This window comes from Paramisgurnus dabryanus, chromosome 22 (assembly GCF_030506205.2).
Source record: "Paramisgurnus dabryanus chromosome 22, PD_genome_1.1, whole genome shotgun sequence".
NCBI classification, from domain to species: domain Eukaryota; kingdom Metazoa; phylum Chordata; class Actinopteri; order Cypriniformes; family Cobitidae; genus Paramisgurnus; species Paramisgurnus dabryanus.
The window spans coordinates 21579730-21600380 of NC_133358.1; the positions used below are offsets into that span (position 1 = coordinate 21579730).

The window sequence follows — 20651 nt, forward strand, 5'->3', positions numbered from 1 at the left end:
TTTACAAACATCTCAGTAACTAGAAGGTTTTAGTTTAAACTTTTGTTTCATAATTGTTTTAATGTATTGGTTTTCATATTTGCAAAAATATTTTAGCATTAAAAATGTATTAAATGCAAAAAAGATGATTTGCCAAAAATGAATTATTACCAGTGGATTATAATACAATAACAGCTACTTTTGTATTAAAAGACATTAATGTGTTAAATAGAAATTATGAACCCATGATGATTAATGTTGAATAATAATAATAATAATAATAATAATATAACAAAAGAGGGGGCACATTATTATTATTACTATTATTATTAATATTATTTTCATAAATTACTTACTACTACTACTACTACTACTACTACTAATAATAATAATAATAATAATAGTAAAAATAATAATAATAAACTTACTACTACTACTACTACTACTACTACTACTACTACTACTACTACTACTACTACTTCTACTACTACTACTACTACTACTACTACTACTACTACTACTACTACTACTACTACTAATAGTAATAATAATAATAATATAATAATAAACTTACTACTACTACTACTACTAATAATAATAATAATAATAATAAACTAACTACTACTACTAATAAAAAAAATAATAATAATAATAACAAACTTACTACTACTACTACTACTACTACTACTACTACTACTACTACTACTACTAATAATAATAATAATAATAATAATAATAATAATAAACTTACTACTACTACTACTACTACTACTACTACTATTAATAATAATAATAATAATAGTAATAATAAACTTACTACTACTACTACTACTCCAACTAATAATAATAATAATCATAATAATAATAATAAACTTACTACTACTAGTAATAATAATACTAATGATAATAATAATAATAATAATAAACTTACTACTACTACTAATAATAATAATAAAAATGTACATTTATGCATTTATCCAAAGTGACTTAGAGTGCATTACAAGGTATACATTTTATCAACATGTGTTCCCTGGGTTCGAACCAATGACCTTTTGCGCAGCTAACACAAAGCTCTACCACTGAGCTATACAGTAGCACAACAATAATAGAATAATAATTCTACAATAGCAGCAATAACTCTGAACAGTAGTTGTTTTAAAGTGCAACTTGCATTTGTACACACTGTGTCTTACACACTGAAATCTCTCATCAACTCATATTTCTTTCATATCCACCAGTGCACAGCTGTCTCTCTCTCTCTTTCTCTTTCTCTCTCTCTCTCTCTCTCTCTCTCTCTCTCTCTCTCTCTCTCTCTCTCTCTCTCTCTCTCTCTCTCTCTCTCTCTCTCTCTCTCTCTCTCTCTCTCTCTCTCTCTCTCTCTCACCATTGCTGGTCCCCAGATGCTGTGTGTCTACTCCGTCTATCTCAAACACACATACACACACAAAACACTCCAACAACAAGGGATAGCTCGAAGTCTGAATAATGCATGAAGTATTTTATATTGGGATTGATGGTTGTCAATCACGTCTGCCTAAATCAAGACAGCACAGATCATTTCCATTTCAACTATTGGATATCTACAGTAAGTTAAAAAGCACTTTTGCAGAACCACACATAGCCCCAGCATCAGCACAGGGAAGATCCCTCGCCGTGCCTTAATTAACATCAGGAAGACCAAAGTCTCACCCGGACCTCGCTTATTCAACCTATGCATTCAATATCAGTATTTACATGCCAGCATTACTGAGCAAACAAGCTCATTTAAAAGTTCATATGCTAATGTGTGACATTTAAAGCAAACTTTACACGAGAAAAGGACATACAACAATAGGCTTTGATTCTTTTCCGTGCAGCGAACTTATGCCGTTTCCATATTTATGACCTTAAAACTGTCACACCTTTGGAGTAAAAGCTTGCAATGGTATTTCTCCTGCAGTAAAAAGCATCAAATGCTGTATAAGAAGGAATGAAGGGTTAAACATTTAGCAAAATTAATTTGATCTCATTGTAATGTGAGAGTGCCGTTCTGTAATGATCACATTGCACTTTTACATTTAGGCATTTAGCAGATGCTTTTATCCAAAGTGACCTGAAGAAAAACACAATGATTCGTCTTAGGGAGGCAATAGTAAAGTGCTACACAAAGTTACGATTATAAAGTTTCAGCATTTTATAAATAATAATCCTGTTAAGGGTGAAAGGATTGTATTTTTTAATATGTATATAGGCAGAACAATCAACATTAAACTTGACATTATATAATATTACATGTATGCATTTGGAAGATCCTTTTATCCAAAGTGACTTCCAGTTACACCTTTAATCAATATGGGATCGAACCCATTACCTTTTGAACAGCTACCAAGCCCTCTACCAACTGAACAACATGAACCCTATTTAAAAATGTACAATTATGCACACAGATCAAATGCATGTTGCTGCCATTTTTTGTTTGTTTGTTGTGTTTAATGACATTGACAGAGAAGAGGCAAAACAGGATCAAAATCGAACGCAGGAGCAGGTGTGCTATCCATCAGCGTGTACCTCTGAATGTATTAACTGGTTTAAATACAGTGTTTGTATCCTGACTGTCATGAACAATTCAAACACATGTGTGTGAATTTAAAGTACCTGACATCTCAAGCACACAGCGGGACATCTAGTCTGTTTTGGCAGATGCTGTGTGTGTTTCATCTGGGAGGTCAATCTCTGCTTTTCTCTCATTGATCTGAACCATCAGATACTTCTCCTGAACATAAACACACATACACACACAGCCTCAAGCACACGCTTTATTATTATAGGCAAAACAGATGACACAATACACTATTTGAACTCAAAGAGTTATTTTTAATCAAACCAATTCTTGATATATTTTAACATGTGTGAATAGATAGACCTCTATCATCGACCGTGTTTTTACACCAAGCATTGCTGCATTGAAACAGCTGGAAAGAAGAAACTCCTGTTGCGTCTTCGATTACGCTTCCCAAGCCTGCGAGTTTTGACATGAAGGATAAACCACAATGTCAACCAATTGGACCTCACTTAAAGACCTTCATGATCGATTGGCCAGGCAGCAGATGAATGGTGGCCCATTTCAGCAGTTTGCTGTACAAACTGCACGTTCATTAAAAGATGCTCTTCCTTATTGATTTAAGCTTAAGTAATGAGGAAGCTTATCCAAAAATCTTTAGCGTTTGGTCTTAAGTAAAAAAAATCAATGCCGGCGTTCCCATATGAACGACATAAGTTTATGTGCAAAACACGAGGCAAATCCAAAATTGGATAAATCAATAAGCATTGTCGATTTAATGTACAGCCGTCTTACCGCGGTTTTGGCACTCGATGTGAGCTGTAAAATTATGGAGGCTAATTATATTATTAGCGGTTTAACATGTAAATCTTGATATACCTGCATAAATATGTGACCCAGTCTGTAAAACCCAGCTAAAGTCACTTTTTGTGATTTACATAAAATCAACCTTGGTGATGTAAAGAAAAATTTTTAAAATATAACTTTGATATAAAGACTGAAATGCATGTGAAATCAGACTTAATTTCTCAGACTGGGTCAAGCATGACAAAACAAACAGAAACAAAACATAGTTTTTATGAAAGGAAGTACAACTAAAACCACGACAAGCAACTCAAATTTGTACTACTTTCCATGTAAGTCAAAAGTTTTTAAAACAAGTCAAATGTTCAAGGTGAAACCAGTCTCTAATCCTTATATAAAGCTCATACTGGCATTAGCATTAAAGTGGGAATCTTGCTAAAGCTGAAGGTGGAGAAATGTGGAGAAACGTGTAGGTATAAGCTCAGAGCGATAGGGCTGTGTATTAAACTCCAGTCACCTTTTGAGTTCTTCTGTGTGCAAAGAGTTCTTTTAAAGTTCAATCAATGGATCTAAGCTAATCTCTGCTACTCAATAGCGTACAGTTTTAAGCAATGGACCAGTCGGCGGTGGTGCACTTGAAAGTTGCCAGAAAGTTGTTAATAAAGTGTACGTTATTATCTATGTATCTATCTATGAATCTATGTCATGGGTCTTCAACAGGGGGTCCGGGGGGCCCTTGGGGGTTCATGATGGCATTACTGGGGGGGGCTCCAAATATTGTTTAAATTAATTATGATTTTGAATGAAATTAGGCATCCAACAAAAATGCATTAAAAGTCTAATAATAGAAATAGAAAAAAAACTTGATTGAAATGATGGTTCCCACATAAAATGATATTAAACTTGATTAAAATGGGGAACCTTCATAACATAAATTTAAAATGTTATGTAGTATTTAAAGTATTTGTGTATACAAAAAATATGGTTTAAATATCTTTGTAAAGTAACTGTTATAAAAAGTATTTAAATCCAAAAATTGATTTGATACATGTACCGGGGGTCCCTGCTCCTCCTCTCTATCCATTAAAGGAATAGTTCACCCAAAAAATGAAAATAATGTCATAAATGACCCTCATGTCGCTCCAAACTCGTATGACCTCCGTTCATCTTTGGAAACAGAGTTTAAGATGTTTAAGATTTAGTCTGAGAGCTTTCTGACCCTCCATTGAAAATCTATGTACGGTATACTGCTCATGTCCAGAAAGGTAATAAAAACATCATCAAAGTAGTCCATGTGACATCAGTGGTTCAGTTAGAATTTGTTGAAGCATCAAAAATACATTTTGGTGTATTTTATTCAGCATTGACTTCCGCATCTGTTGCAAATGCGCATGCACAGTGACGCTGCTGACGTACAATGCTGCTGAAGTGTTATCCTCAGACATTTTTACAAAGATTTTTTTTCAAACTTACAGCGTGCATCTCCCTCAGACTGTAAACGAAGCTCGGGTGCAAAAAAAGCTGGGACGCACCTGACAACACGTCACTTTTTGTAATTTTTGTTATTTTTGGACCAAAATGTATTTTCGATGCTTCAACAAATTCTTACTGACACACTGATGTCACATGGAATACTTTGATTATGTTTATATTTAAAAGTATACCATACATAGATTTTCAATGGAAGGTCAGAAAGCTCTCGGACTAAATCTAAAGCATCTTAAACTGTGTTTCCAAAAATGAACGGAGGTCTTATGAGTTTGGAATGACATGAGGGTGAGTCATTAATAACATAATTTTCATTTTTTGTGTGAACTATCCCTTTAATGGTTCATTGCCCTAAAAAAGGTTGAAGTCCTCTGATCTATGTATCTATTTATGAATCTATGTATCTATTAATGTAATTCCCTACCAACCTACACACCTACCGTACCTACCTATCCCTGAGGGTAAGTAAATGGTTAAAGAATTTTCATTACTGACTGACTTATTCAGTTAATGCAAACAAACACTTTTGATAGTGTTGTAATTTACCCAGACATTTCCTCTAAATAATAAAAACCCTATTTTGCTGTGTTAATATTGCTGTTTGCATTGCAAAGTATCCCATTTGACATGCACATTGCTCCAGAATCCACAGATATTGCAAGCCGGAGATTTCCTTTCACACGTTCCTATCATCATCAAAAAAGTAGTGGCGAGAAGAAAGTGAGAAATACACGGAGTAATAAAAAGATAGAGACAGACAGAGGGAAAAAATGACATCCAAATATAGCAGCCGCCAAAGCTGGGATTTCCATCTCTGAAGCCAGCAAGCCAAAGGTGAGCTGTATGTTAGTAAAGCTAAGCTGCAGACAACATTTCCCAGAGGTAATTGTTACACTCATTAATATTCATTCGAACCTGATTTCCTTACATCACTGACACGTTTGGGCTTTGATGCGACATATCGTGCCACTTTCCCCATGCCCGGATATGCAAAACATGTCATAAAAAAACGGCAGCACATTTGCTCTGTTCTCTTTCCTTAATTTTGTTGTCTGGTCCAGCAGTGTTTTCCATAGCAGGGATGGTTTAATCACGCGTTAAAAATTACAGGCTCCCCTGTTGGCCAAGCATGACATTTCAATCGTGCAGCCAATAAAAGTAGTACACGAAGAGGGCCGAGATGATGGACTAACCGAGGTTACCATGGTGAACTGCCTTGTCCATGCATGCAAGGTCATAAGGGAGACGCCTGATGCAAAGACCTCCGGTCTTACATACGATAATAACAGATCAAATTAAATTTCTATGTAATTGTCACCTGTATGTCTATGCATACTATAGATAAATAGATAGATATATATATAGACAGACAGACATATAGATACGTCCATATATACGTGCATGGAACAGATTTGAGATGTCTGCAAATAGCATATTTTTTTATTTATTTAACATCAAAGTATCTTGCTTTTAAACAAAATCACTGATCTCAAAACCTGCCTAATAAAACGTAAATATCGTTCATCTCAAGAACTGAAAATGCACAACTTCACACTCAGAAATTAGTCATTCGATTTCAGTTTCAGAAGTGAGTTTTGATACGCTGTAAGAAAAAAGCGTTTCTGGTTTTGATTTGTCTGGGTTTGGAGATGTGGCTATAAAATATTCAGGATGGATATCCAGCAACAGATAGCAGCTGTCATGTGTAAGCTAGTGAATGTTATGACAAGAGATTTCAAACATTCATGTGTATAGTGTATAAAAGACTTATTAGGTCCAAGGAACCAGGACATCTCGTACATATGGTTACCAAGCTAAAAGTGAAAGCTAAGATCAGAAACAAGTACACATAGCAGACAGGAACAAGCACAACCTAAAAATGATATAGCTGACTGTGACATGTACTCTACAATACCTGTATTTTGCACTGTACCAGCAAGATTCACGGTTAATTGGGGGTCCAAATTGGTGTCTATGATCAATTGAGTGTGGTCAAGGGATGCTGTCTGGGTTGACCAGCATATATTATATTTTCCACGGGCGTGTGAAGTCAGGAAATGAGCTGTAACGTTTGTCTCTTTGTATGTCTAATTTAGTTTTTCTCACCTCATATGCCAAGTACATAACCTAAGAATTAGAAAATATCTCTAAAAACAACACCTGCTGCTATAACAAATCATTACTTTATGTATTACAATGCTATCCATCTACATCTTTTAAAGCTTAAAACTGACCAGCATGAACCGCCACGACTCAAACTGCCAAATCAAGAGACAAAGTCTTTTATCAACAAGAAACAATATCTCACTTTTAATCAGAAAGAGGTGTCAACCACTCAAACGTACCGGCATGCGTAAAATATATCAAAGTCTGACTCCCATAATCTGATCAAAGAAAGACATTAGGATCGTTAGAAGAGCAAATCATTTAGACTAATGCACCTCTGCCGAATGCTACTTCATCTTCTAGCACGAGATGTAAAGTTAATCTATTATATACCTCCGCTACCCCAAAACCGTCCCCCATCCCAAATGGACACCACTATTTGCAATTCTGATGCGATGGATTGTAATTAGAGGCCAAATCATTTTACACAATCAGACAAGGGCACAGGACTGGTGAATCAGCGAATCTGATAAATTATCTTTTCATGGCAATGTACTCCCATTAGGGCTGCGTGTTGGTGTGCTTTTTAAAGTTTCATGCAAAGACCCCCAGCTCAATTCAAAGCACATTTCCCCATTAGCGCGCGTAATGGACACTTCTTATGCAAAGTGGCCAAGAGTGAGGACGCGGTGGCAAAAATGGGATTAAATCTTGCTAACTCCTCAAGATTTAGCGGCGGAACGCAGCGGGACGGGCGACATAACTCTGGCGTTCTCTCCCTCTTTCTTTTTTCTCGTCCAAGAGAACAACAGTGTTTTGAAAGCCGCCGTCTAATCACGCTGTGTTTTAGAGGCCCTCTGGGAACGCGCTTACCTCGACTAATATGCTCTAATGACTTTGAACTAACTTTCATTTTTGCTGCTTTGCATTTTAGTGTCCCGAGGATTTTAGAGCGAGGATTATGATGATGGAGAGAACGACAGCACAGCCACCACAGGTTTCAGAGATGGGAGACTTATTTGTTGGGAGAATTATTTGAGTTAACCCTTTAATGCATTGATGGCGATGATATTTAACATGAACAAAGCTACAAACAACAATAGTAATGTCAAACTCAATAAATAAAATAAATAAAGAAAATTGATACAGTATGGTGTATCACATGGCCTAAGTGACGGTCAAATACATTGAGCTACACATAACACAATGCTCTTGTTTATATCATTCACTTCATTTCAAAAATATTTTATATGAACTAAGCTGAGGTTAGATTATGAAACTTTAGACTGGATTTCACAAATTAAAGGCATCAATTATGTTTTAAAGAACACAATACACACATACATATATACATGCCAAAAGTCAGTATAGTGACCAAAGTTATCACGGTCATCAATATTATCATGGTTTTGTTCAAATGAGATGGAAATGTTCAAAAAGAATTGATACACACACTGAATTTTTTTTTGTTTGTTTTATTTTTGAAAATCACAATTTAATATTTTATGTCCCTGAAATAATTTCTGTGGTAAAAAAAAAATCAGTCTAATTAGTTTACAGTGAATGAATACAATACATTATCCCTTAAATGCCTTCTTGTGCAAAAAACTACACTGTAAAAAAATCCCGTAGAAATTACAATGTTATTGCAGCTGGGTTGCCGGTAATTTACCGTAGATTTAAATTGATGTTATTTACTGGCAAGAGTTTGTTCAAAGTTAAATAAATTTAAAAAGTCTTTATCTTTACAGAATAAAACTATACAATAACAGCCTCATGCAAAGCATTCTGGGAACCAGAAATCATCATCAACCTTTTTCTGTTTTTTGCTTCAGATTTTGTTTCCCAAAATGTTTTGCTTGATGCTGTTTTTTTACTTTTACTCTGTAAAGACAAAGACTTGTAAACGTTTACTGTTTATTTAACTTTGAACAAAATGTTGCCAGTAAAAAACATAAATTTAAATCTACGGTAAATTACGGGCAACCCAGCTGCAATTTCTACGGAATTTTTTTACAGTGTATGTTGCATGCACTGAAAAAAATATTCATTCAGTTTACTTTTTTTTTTTTAAGGTAAGTGGTTGCAATCAATTTATTTAAGCTACATTTAAACAAAAGTTTTTTATTTTATTTTATAATTTTTTTTGTTTAAATGTAGCTTAACTAAATTGATTGCAACCACTTACCTTAAAAAATTGAGTAAATTGAATGAATCCTTTTTTCAGTGTGCGCGCCTGCGTCAAACTGATTCTGGCTGGACAGGATTTAGTGCGAGTTTTCAAAATCACGGTAATCACACACGGTTGTAATGATAATTAAATTTTAAACGATAATACTTATCGTCAGAGCATTTTCTCGTGATTATCGTGGAACAGGTAATCGTCCCATCCCTACTAAGTACCTCATTTGAACAACTTTAATGCGATTTTCTCAATATATTGATTTTATTTTTTGCAGATTCCAGATTTCGAAATTGTTGTATTTATGCCAAATGTTGTCCAATCTTAACATATCCTAATATTTTATTATGTTCTTACCTCAACTTAGATGAATTAATACATACATATCTTTATTCAATGCATGCACTTTATTCTTTGTACAGCCCTTCTTGAATGTGTTAGCATTTAGCCTAGCCTCATTCATTCCTATGGCTCCAAACAAAAGTTTTATTTTTTGCCCCCATACTTACTTGTGTAACTACTCATGTAACAGTCTTTAAACAGGAAAAACATGGAAGTGTTTGGTGGCTTCTAAATTCATCCCTGTTTGGATCCTAAGGAATGAATGGGGCTAGGCTAAATGCTAACACATTCACGACGCGCTGTTCAAAGATTAAGGGCATGCATTGAAAAAATACAGAGATGTATTAATTCTTGAGGTAAGAACATAAAATATTGAAAAACAGTGGTGTTTTACTTTAAAAAATGGACCCTTATGACTGGTTTTGTGGTCTAGGGTCACATATTTATAAAATATGCTACACATACAGTACACTAAACCGTCCGCATAAAACATAAAAGAATTCTGTTACACTCGTACCACAAATAACACTTGCTTGACTTACTCACTCATGCAGCCTGTGGTCGAGACACAAGGCCGCATGAGCTATATATCACGAGTCAACACAAAGCCAAAAGAAAACACGATGCAAAAAGAATAAAAACAAAACCAATTTCCAAATGTGTTTAATTGGAAAAGCCGTAAACCCAGTAAACACGTCATGCGTTTATCCTCTGCACTTTCAGTGTCGCTGCAAATGAAATGTTTGGCATAAAGCACGACCAGTTCCTGTTAAACATAAATCTCAGCCGGGGTTCCCCTCAATACCACTGTCTCTTTAAGTAGATGCCTGTGGTTCACCCACCGCGTTTTATGTGCCATGCCAAGACATTTAAAGAACCGTGATGAGTCCGCCGCCGCAGTGGAAAGTCGTCTTTCCTCCTATATGAACACGGAATGGGATTTCTCCACCTCTGTAAGCAACAAAGGCATCTTGTCTCAGCTGTTTTTTCATCCCACATTCATAATAAATGTCAAATGCTGTGGTTGGGATCAAAGATGGCTCCACGTCTTGCTTTTTACCACTTTTCTGACCGGGAACAGAGTCTCTTTCATTCAGATGCAATAATAATCACTCTGCAAAACTAAAGGAAATAAATCGTACAATTAGGACCCATTCGCCCTTAATCTTTACGTAAACACTGCCCACTTCAGCCGTATTAAATTACTTCATCCACGCACCACAGACTGTTCATCCCATCCTAATACACCTTACTCAACAATTCTACAAAGTTGTCAAAACAGGACCCGGCTGAAAGCAAAACAGAAACGTTCACGTCTGAACGCGTGCTACAATACGACGAAAACCGGTGATGTTTAAAGCTGCGGCAAGCATTATCCAAAACCAGAGGCTGGTCTAGCTTGCTCGAGAGAACAAAAATAGAAATGTAAGCCGGCCGCTGGTTAATAGAATAAATATGGTCATGGTGCCACTAAAATCTGGAGGCTTTGTCACAGTGTCTTGGCCTTATGAAGACACACGGTGCTTTGGCCTCTTATTCCACCGCTTCTGTGCTTGATGAGAATTACAACTCCCATTTAGATGCAAATACAATTAGCTCTCCCTGGTGCGCACATTAGTGTCGATAGCAAACACAAGTGGGGTTTTTCTGGCACTTGAGAGGGCATCTGTGCCCCAGAACATAGCAGGTGTGGGGTGCCAGCCATCATCACGGTTGGCACGGTGTCAAGATGCGGTGGGTAAACGCCTCCGCTACAATATGTCTCATTATGAGGTTATTAGTAGAGGCGGCACCCCTCCACTTTCACTCGACGCAAGGGTGCCATGCACAAGCAAACGCACGGGTGCGCGCCGAAACGTGCGACGTTACACTAGACAAATATTTGTTCTGACAGTTTGACACATCAGACTATGTCATCGCCTGTTACTTTGATAATTCACAACGTGTGAATATCATGCTCGCCGCATAATATGCTCATTAGCAAAACCTCGAGTTCATTAACATGCAGACATTAACGCAACGACAAACATGAATCGTCTTGTTGGCAAATTTCCAACGAGCACTCGTACCGCAGGCCCGCTTTGATCAGCACGAAAATACGAAAGCGCGCACTCGTCCACCGTGCGCCACTGAGGTTAATGATATTATTGCACCTATCTGCATATTTAATTAGGCTCCTTGTTAACGATAAGTGCTGTTCATTTAATTTGCCTCGTTCTGTAGCTGGCACGTTTTCAATGGGACTCCGCCAGCGAGGCTGTCGGGGAGTAGAGACAATTAAAAATGCATTCATCAAATCTGTAAAACAGATGCTAACAATCAGGTGCTTTTTCTCAACAAGATCTCTTCAATCTTTCATTACCATTATGCCGGTTAGACATAATTATCCTGTTGCCAGCCCTTGCCAGCTTGCTCCTTATTCCAGAAGGTTGCAAGAGTGTTTTTCTGAAGTATCAACAGCAGTGGGGCTCTACAACACAGACACGTTTAGCGAAATTAAGCATTTTCTCATTAGCCAGAGGCTATTGGGTTTATAAATAATTCATTTCATTCCTCACAAAAGAGCATTAATCAATTATGAAGATATAAAGAAATTAAACACGGGGAGAAGGACGAGACTTTCATATTAATATGCAGACAGATGGTACTGCTAGCGCTTGAAAATCAATACTTGTGTGAGTAATCTGCGAGGTTCGGCTGCAATATGAATGTGTAAGCAGGATTCATGATCCATGGGCCTTCGTTGCTCCATATACGGAGTATCTCCCAAAAATTAGCTCTTTAAGTAAATAAATAAGGTAAAGAAATAAAATCACCTTTGCAAAAGCGTAAAGCGGTGCAAGTGAAATTGTGGTATTTTGAAATGCAGACGCACCACCGGGGATCGCGGCCGAACGAGCCGTGCAATTGGTTTGAACCCTGTGGCGCACAAATTTGTTTTTAATGCATTTTTAAAGTTTTACTGCCATTCAAGGACACTCGGGGAATAAAACTCATCCATTCAAAGCGTTGACCTGATTGGTATTAACAGCTGAAACAAATCTGCTCGGCTCTATCAGCACTCCCTAAGCTAAGAGACACGACCCTGTCTTCTATGAAAGGGCAGGCGTGGTGCGATTCACATACTCTGCCCGTTCGACAAATCATTTGCAGTGCGCTGACCAAATAACTTCTGATCTTCGTTTGATCACTGATTTAAAGTCATTTAACCAATCTCACTGCATGTTTATGATGAATGACAGCATGGTTTTGTCTGACTTTTAAACAACCTTAAATAAGAAGGACATATTTGAAGCAAGGTAAAAAGACTACTGAATTAATACATTTAGAAAATGCACCATGTCGTATGCAAAAGAAAAACATGAGTATCATTGAGATCAGTGTATTTAATTTCTGTCTCTGTTATTCAAAGCTGTGCATGTTTTGACCAATGAGGTCAAGGGAAGTTGCATAACCATAATTCCCTTCGTGCCCACTGTGATGTCTCCATGTTTATCTCTCTGCTTTTGTAAACACAAAGATAAATCCATTCTCAATTAAAGATATATGACAGAGGCTCTGCAATGAAATAAAATCAGTAGGAAAGGTTCTGTTAATATATCTCTTGCCTGTATCATAATAACCCTTTTTCTCTTGCTTCTGGAAAGTTACTGTATATAGAGCGTGTTCACACCGAACTGACAAAATCATTGTTCATAAGCTGATAAGCTAATTCACTCCTCATCGTACCGGTTTATATCACCTTTTCAATTTCTGACTCTGTGTCAGATTGTTATTTTTAAGTACTGGCCACAAATTGTGTTCATTGTAAGGAGGTCTATTCATTGTTCATGTACAGCAGCCAATCTGTGACCCTGCTGTGAGTTTCTCATTAAAAACCTTCAATTTTTGGATGTGCTGCAAATTAATGTAATTGTGTGATACAGCAAAAGGTTATAAGGGTGATGGTTATATTTGCTTTTTACACATTCACCTGTTAAGGAACTGTATTTTCACTGAAGATCATTACAGCACAGGTGAATATTTGACAGAGCTTTTCTTCATAATTTTCACATAGTGAATATATATCTATATATCTATATCTATATCTATATCTATATCTATATCTATATATATATATATATATATATATATATATATATATTGTACTTGTCAAGCTACAAGACATGGTATATAACATAACTAGCACTGAGGTATGTAAACTAAGTTAAACTAAACCATGATTTGATATTTATGTTAATCTCTTTTTTGTATGATACATTTTACAACTAGGTTTATGAAAAAAATCTGCAAAAAAAAAAAAATCTTTCAGATTTTGCAAAAACTACAAAGAGAAAAAGACATTTAAACAAATCAGACAGAACATATTTCTGTTAACAAGTTGCCATTTTTCATCTTTCAAGCTGTGCCCAGCAACTTAGCAAAAATAGCAAATAGTGACTACACTGTTTTGCAAGTCAATTCAACCTACTATTTTAAGTTTTGGCTAGTGAAAAGTAAAAATATCTACTTATAGACCACTTTCATGTTTGCAAACAGAGATGACGTTTTTTGTGGGCGGAGCCAAACTGGTTGCAGAAAGTGATATCTCAGCAGTAGGGTTGTGAAGTGTTTTAGCATTAAATCGTGATTGTTATGGATCCGGTTTTCTGTCGAAGTCTGATTCCCCTATGTGTCCCTTTAGTGGAATGTTTCTTATAGCGTTTTAATCACGTTACGTTTATTTTTTTTGATAAATAAAAAGTTTAAATGGCTTGGCTACTGATATGCATGTATGTAATGTATATGTATTGTTCTTTTTTGCTAAATCAATTATTTTTACAGTCTGAATCGCTAAAGTACATATAAGAGCAATACTCTCATGTATTCTATATAATAACGTTTATTAAATATTTCATAATTTTCCTGCTTTCTATTATTTCTTCCTTATATTTATAGCCTACGTGTTTGTTCTAAAACTGTTATAAAGGTATTATGTTTACACACAAATTAAAAAGGCCTGTTTATATATAAATAACACTTTACATCGTGTGTGTGTGTGTGTGCTATATTTATATATTTATGAAGTATGTAAACATAGAAATATAATAAAATAAATTAACATTTTAGAAAAAAACAGGAAGAAGACATAAGCTAAGATATAAGGAAATAAAAAGAAATAATAGAAAACAAAAAAAAATTGTGAAATATAAAAAATGTTGATATCATTGCTTTTTCAGTATAAAAAAAGCATTTATTCTAAATAAATTATAAACATAACTATTATAAGAAACACATAGAGGGAACAGACTTCGACAGAACACCGGACATCTTCTCTTTTCTAATTATTAATAGATTTCCAGATGATTTCATCGCTCCAGTCTGTCCGTTTAAGAGCTTATTGCAAACATAAACCCATACATTTATCTTCAAATGGTGTCTTCGACGATGGTATTCTATAAAAATGAAAGCCATCTTTTTTGGCATTCCTATTCTGACAGGACATTTTCTAGTGAGTTATCTTGCTCGTGTCACTCGTCTCTAATTCATTTCCACAGTTTTTCTGCAACCACATTGCGCGCGCAGCTTGCAGTGACGTAACTGTGACGTCTACTCGAAATTGGTCTATAACTTAACTAAAACATAACTTAAAAGATCAAGTTTAAAAGTTAAAGTAACATAAAATATTTAAAAATTTACAGTGTGTAAAAAGAATGTTAGACTGTTTATTCATAAAACATACCCATTTGTATAAATCACCAAAAATGGCACAAATTACAATATAATTACAGTAATCTAAAAATATTACCTGAAGTGCATAAACTCATTATTGCTGGCTGTACCATTTATGACAAACACCCTGTTTATATTTAGGATAACCACAACCATCAATTTGTCAAGCCAAACCCACAGACAATAAAACAGCAGTGGTTTTAATTTGGTGACACCTCAAATGGAGGGGTAGGGGAGGCAGTAAAAGCCAGTCTCAGCTGAGATGCCATATTACAGAGCCTTCAGGGCTTACAATATTTGCCTTTTGTCGCAGAACAAGAGCACCATCTAATACACAACACACGTAACGCTTAGAGCTCAATCGGTGAGCAATATTATAAAAAAATCAAAAGCATCTCAAAATTGTTTCAATATAATCATACATAACGGGAAAAGGGGATTTTGCCATCCCCGTACCTCAATTCCTCTTTTGTGCGCGCTGGAACAAAGGACTGTTAATTTCCTCTTTCAGACTTTGAATAATCCTGCTCTTGGCCTTGAGTTGTTTCTTCAGATCTTCCACCTGAGCCTTCAGAAGGTCTTCTGGCTTTGGACTGTGAACAAGAGACCAGAAATATTAAGTGCGACTTCCAGCCCTTTCAAATCTCACATACACAGAGACGCAAACAGACCAGGATTTCGCTTAAGAAAACATCTACTGTGCAAAACACTGTACATTCCTGTTTTGCCCTCCAAAAACAAAAATTAGCAAATATGCTTAAAATACACTTGCATCAACGCATTTGAGCTGTAAAACAACACGCACCCTTTCAAAAGATGCCCACAATTTGCGAGACATTTAAAAGGAGCCATTAGTTGTTCTCGTGAAAAGCTGACTAAAATTGTTCCAGACACTATTCTCCTCCTAATGGCACCTCTGTGGCTTTGTTAGAGTTTCAAAGGTAATGGGGCTCTAATGAGAAAGTCTTAATGAATCTCCCAATCTGCATTGTATAGTTTGTATAGTTTTTCCTCTTTTCTTTCGCCTTCCTTTCTCCTCAGAGCCCCCCGGTGAGCTCCATAATTACTATGTAGTGAGTAGGGCATTCTTTACTCTGTTAATTCTGTGTGGCCTGTGGATCTCACACCCCTCCTTTCCGGCATCATTATTGTCAAACTGTCACTCACCGGGAGGCGGGCGTTCAACCGCACACCTGGAGTGCAGCGGAATCGAGGTTTAACCACATACGGAGCACGAATTCGTGCGTAAGAACAACACATACGTCTGGTGTCTCCGTGGTCATTATTTTAGCAGACAATGACGACTTGCATGGGACAGATGCACGAAACAATTTCCCTAAACCTGCGCTGTATTCGCTAACCATTCATAAATGAGAGCTTTGCATTGTGCATATTTAAACAAAGTCACTATTTAAATACAAAACTTTATTTATCAGTATGTGTGTAAGCTGCACTCAAACCTGCACATGTGAATAAAATGAATATTCGAAATGTAAATGGAAAAAACTACCACAAGGCCTCTTTCCAAACGCTATCAAAAACAATAAATCAGGTTTGTATAGCGGCATCCGTGTACACAAAAAACATGCCGAGCTCAACAGGAAGCAGTTAGGCCCTGACCAGCATGACACTCATCAACAGCGATGAGGAAAGAGAGGCGGAGGCTGAGCTCTGGCAGATTTTGGACAGGCGATCCAGAGGGGCCGGGAAGCAGGGAAGGCTCTTGATGTGACATGAGATGGAGGCTTGTAGGAGTAAGAAGTCTGTGCACTTCCTTCACACTGAGCTCGGCTCCCTGAACCTCTCCAGCTCAGCACGACACTGTAAACTTCTCTGACAGAGCGGGCAGACAGTGCAGGCTTCCTGACGGGCTCTGCGAAGCTGCTAGCGACAGCTGTCAAGCGCCATGCTATCAACCACCTCTCGACTGATATCCAAGCCACATCCTATAAATATTGCTTCTTAATGTTTCCACCGCCAAACCTCATCTGTTCCATGCTTATATTTGGATATGTAAATACAGGCTGTATAGGAAACTAACAGAGAGACGTGTAGGCAAACGTTCTTTTCCCTGAATGTTGTCCCGTGTCATCAAAGGAGGCACGAGGAGGTATTGATGTAAGGAATCAGGTACTTAACAGGAGGGGTATGTGAGATGCTCTACATCATAGAGAAACTACAAAGAAAAACATAAAGAATTGACTGTAGGACTCAAAACACTGGCTTGCGCTTTTTTTCTTCTTTTCTTGTTTTGGATGAGATAATAAAGTATGGACAGGAAGAAGATGGATATACCCTCAATGAAACATGAAAAATTGATTTATAAAACAAGAAACAGAGCAGGGTCTAAAGGTCTGAGAGCACAGTGAAAATCTAAAAACAAGCTTTGCTCAAGTGCATGGGCGTTAAAGGGATAGTTCACCAAAAAATTAAAATTCTGTCATCATTTACTCATTCTTGTGTTGTTACAAACCCGCATAAATGTCTTTGTTCTGATGAACACAAATGAAGATATTTTGAGAAATGTTTGTAACCAAAACGTTCGGGTCCACGTTTTGGTTACAAACATTTCTCAAAAAATCTTCTTTTGTGTTCATCAGAACAAAAAAAATTATACAGGTTTGTAACATAATGAGTTAGTAAATTATGACAGAATTTGCATTTTTGGGTGAACTATCCCTTTAAAGCAATAGCCGAAAATAGTAAACGAAATAAGATTAGGAGCATCAATCATTGATTACTCAGTCAATATTAAAGGTATAAATGTTTTACTGTCACAGACCTTATGTAGGATGCTTTATGTAGAAAATAATAAATCACAAAAAAAAATGACTTTATCTCGGTTTATATAAAATTGTTCAATTTCACTAGTAGTGCCAAATGAGATTTTCAAAAAAGCCGAAAGTCCATTTTTAACCAATTTCTAGTACAGGACTGATTTGTTTCAATTACTTGCAATTACGTCACAGATTCGAGCACTTTATCTAGTGCGGCTTGCCAAATATCAATCATCTGACATTCATGGAAAAACTTGTGAAGTGCGAGATGAAAATGAAAGCTTGGTGAATAGAGGAGAGGTTTTTGAAAGGTAACTAACTGCAGTCAATTTGAGTCCCATTTCCTCTCTGAGAGATTTTCAAAAAGCAGCCTGTTCCACTGCTGGATTGTTCAGGCTTCTCCCATGCTGGGTAAAAGGCTCCTGTCTCTTTTCTTTGGGGCCCAGATTTCTCTCCACACACACCCCTGACAACCAGTCAATGCACAGGGGCCAAGGGAGGCGTGCAAATTGCCACTCTCAGACTCCAAAACCCAGAGGGCATCCATTTAGCCCTTCGCTACAGCCGTGTGTGTGTGCAGGGGCGCGTGTGCATGTTAGCGCCGCGTACTGCGCCCCCTTAACGTGTCAGTGCATCAGCGTTCGCGTTGTAGCCTCTGATGCCAAAATGATATGCGATTAATCATTCATCGTGACATGCATATGGTTACGTTTTTCGTATCAAAAATACATGCCGAAAAGAATGCACAGATACACAAAATTGCATGCACAGGAATAACTCTGGGATCACCTAGTGGCATTCTCGCATCCAGACGTGCTTGCTATCTCATTTACATTCTTTTATTTCATCGGCGAGAACAACGTGCCATAATTAACGCGCTTCGCACATGAAACTTCACATATGTTATTGTTTAATATGCGCCAGCTCCACACCGAAACACAATTTCAGAATGTGAACATGTCATATTGTGCCATTGTAAAGTGTGGTAAAAAATGGCTTCCGTGTACTAGGATAAAATTAGAGCGCTAAACAGATTACATCATGTCAGGCTGACAAATGAAACAACCTGCTATACTTAGCAGCTAAAGTATCTTAATGATCACTCGGCGCCTGGTGTTGTAAACCATCGAGAGAAATGCCGGTGTGTTTTGCTGGCTATAAAAACAACTTTTCAATTTTTCAATCCGTCATTCTGCTCTATTAGCAAAGCCTAACGCAATTAGTTATGAATATGGAGTAATAACATGCAAATTGTTCCCTACCAATTGGCCCTAGGCAGTGGTCTTTTGCCTCTCTAAACTCAATTCTTTCTACATCATTACAGAGGCATGGCATAATTCATCAGAAACAGGCGAAATTCACCTCTGCCCAATGGCCCGCACCCGGCCAGGGTAACCATTCGGTGACTGTTAACCGAAGTGTGCCGGTGGCAGCGAGCGGCGTTAACCAAGCTTTCCCCGCCACCTTTCCACTCTGTCACTTGTACACATCTCCCTTGGGTAATGTTAGACAGTGCATTTGAGCTTGCCAGAACAATTAACCCTTCTGTTAATTAGACGGGAATGTCAGGCGCACAGATGGCATAAGCTGGCATCCGGCCATCCCGCCAACTGACGCTGAAAGAGCCTCCCCTGCTGCTGACAGCTGCTCGCTCGCATCCCGAACCAGCAGATGTCAAAACCCTCCAGCTGGGGAGGACTGAAGGGGGAGTTTGAAGGTGGGGGGTGTTGTACTCCCTATGAGTGACAGCACTTTACAGATATGGGATTTGTTGCTTCGGATCAAAACATAAACAACATCTGCCAGACATCCTATGAAAATCTCGGTAAACACCAAAGTCATGCAGCACCAATGAAATACAAAATATTTCTTATGTTGTTTTCTATGGAGCGTTCTTTATTTATATAAATTTATTTATACCTCACTTAAGTATGTTGATTCACAATATTATATCACTTTAGGTAATGAACAGGAATAATGTAGAGGAACTTGACTTCTGGAATGCAAATGGCCAAACAAGAAGTCTAAAGAACGTGGCAGATGATTGGTTGGATTGTTAGTGACAGCGGGCCGGAGCTTTCATGTCTACACTCCAGCCACAGTGTAGTATATTGATTTGTTTGCTTCCCTAATAAGCGGAGAAGACGAGAACCTGGAAAAAGTCAATAGAAGAAAAAAATCGTGTACGCCCCCAAAGCAAAGCTTGCTGAAAAGTGAAATTTCACTCTTTCTAAACCATTGCTGTTTCTTCCCTCAACAGATGAGAAAATGACAAAACAAATAGGACATTGAAAAATTAATACATATAATTTATGTTTATAATAATTACATAAATATTACATAATAATAACAATTTGCGTTTATATCTTTTTGAAGTTCTGTTTAAGCATAATATCTGTAATCTCAATGGTTTATTCTGCACACAAACGGAAAATCGTACTTATTTTAGAAGATTGTATTGTTTAAAGGGACACTCCACTTTTTTGAAAATATGCTCATTTTCCAGCTTCCCTAGAGTTAAATATTTGATTTTTACCGTTTTGGAATCCATTCAGCTGATCAACGGGTCTGGCGGTATCCTTTTTAGCATAGCTTAGCATAATCCATTGAATCTGATTAGACCATTAGCATTGCGCTAAAATAACCAAAGAGTTTCAATATTTTTCTTATTTAAAACTTGACTCTTCTGTAGTTTCATTGTGTACTAGTTCTAAGTACTAAA

General features: G+C 36.9%; 1 long non-coding RNA gene across 1 annotated transcript in view; it reads right to left on the minus strand.

Annotated features, from left to right (window-relative positions):
- The window catches only part of LOC135740160 (uncharacterized), a 58047-nt gene extending 42306 nt beyond the window's left edge, over nucleotides 1–15741 (minus strand). Inside the window, exon 1 of the long non-coding RNA XR_010529160.2 lies at nucleotides 15609–15741. This is a non-coding gene — a long non-coding RNA (uncharacterized lncRNA). The remainder of the gene's footprint in view (nucleotides 1–15608) is intronic.
- Nucleotides 15742–20651: the final 4910 nt, after the last annotated feature.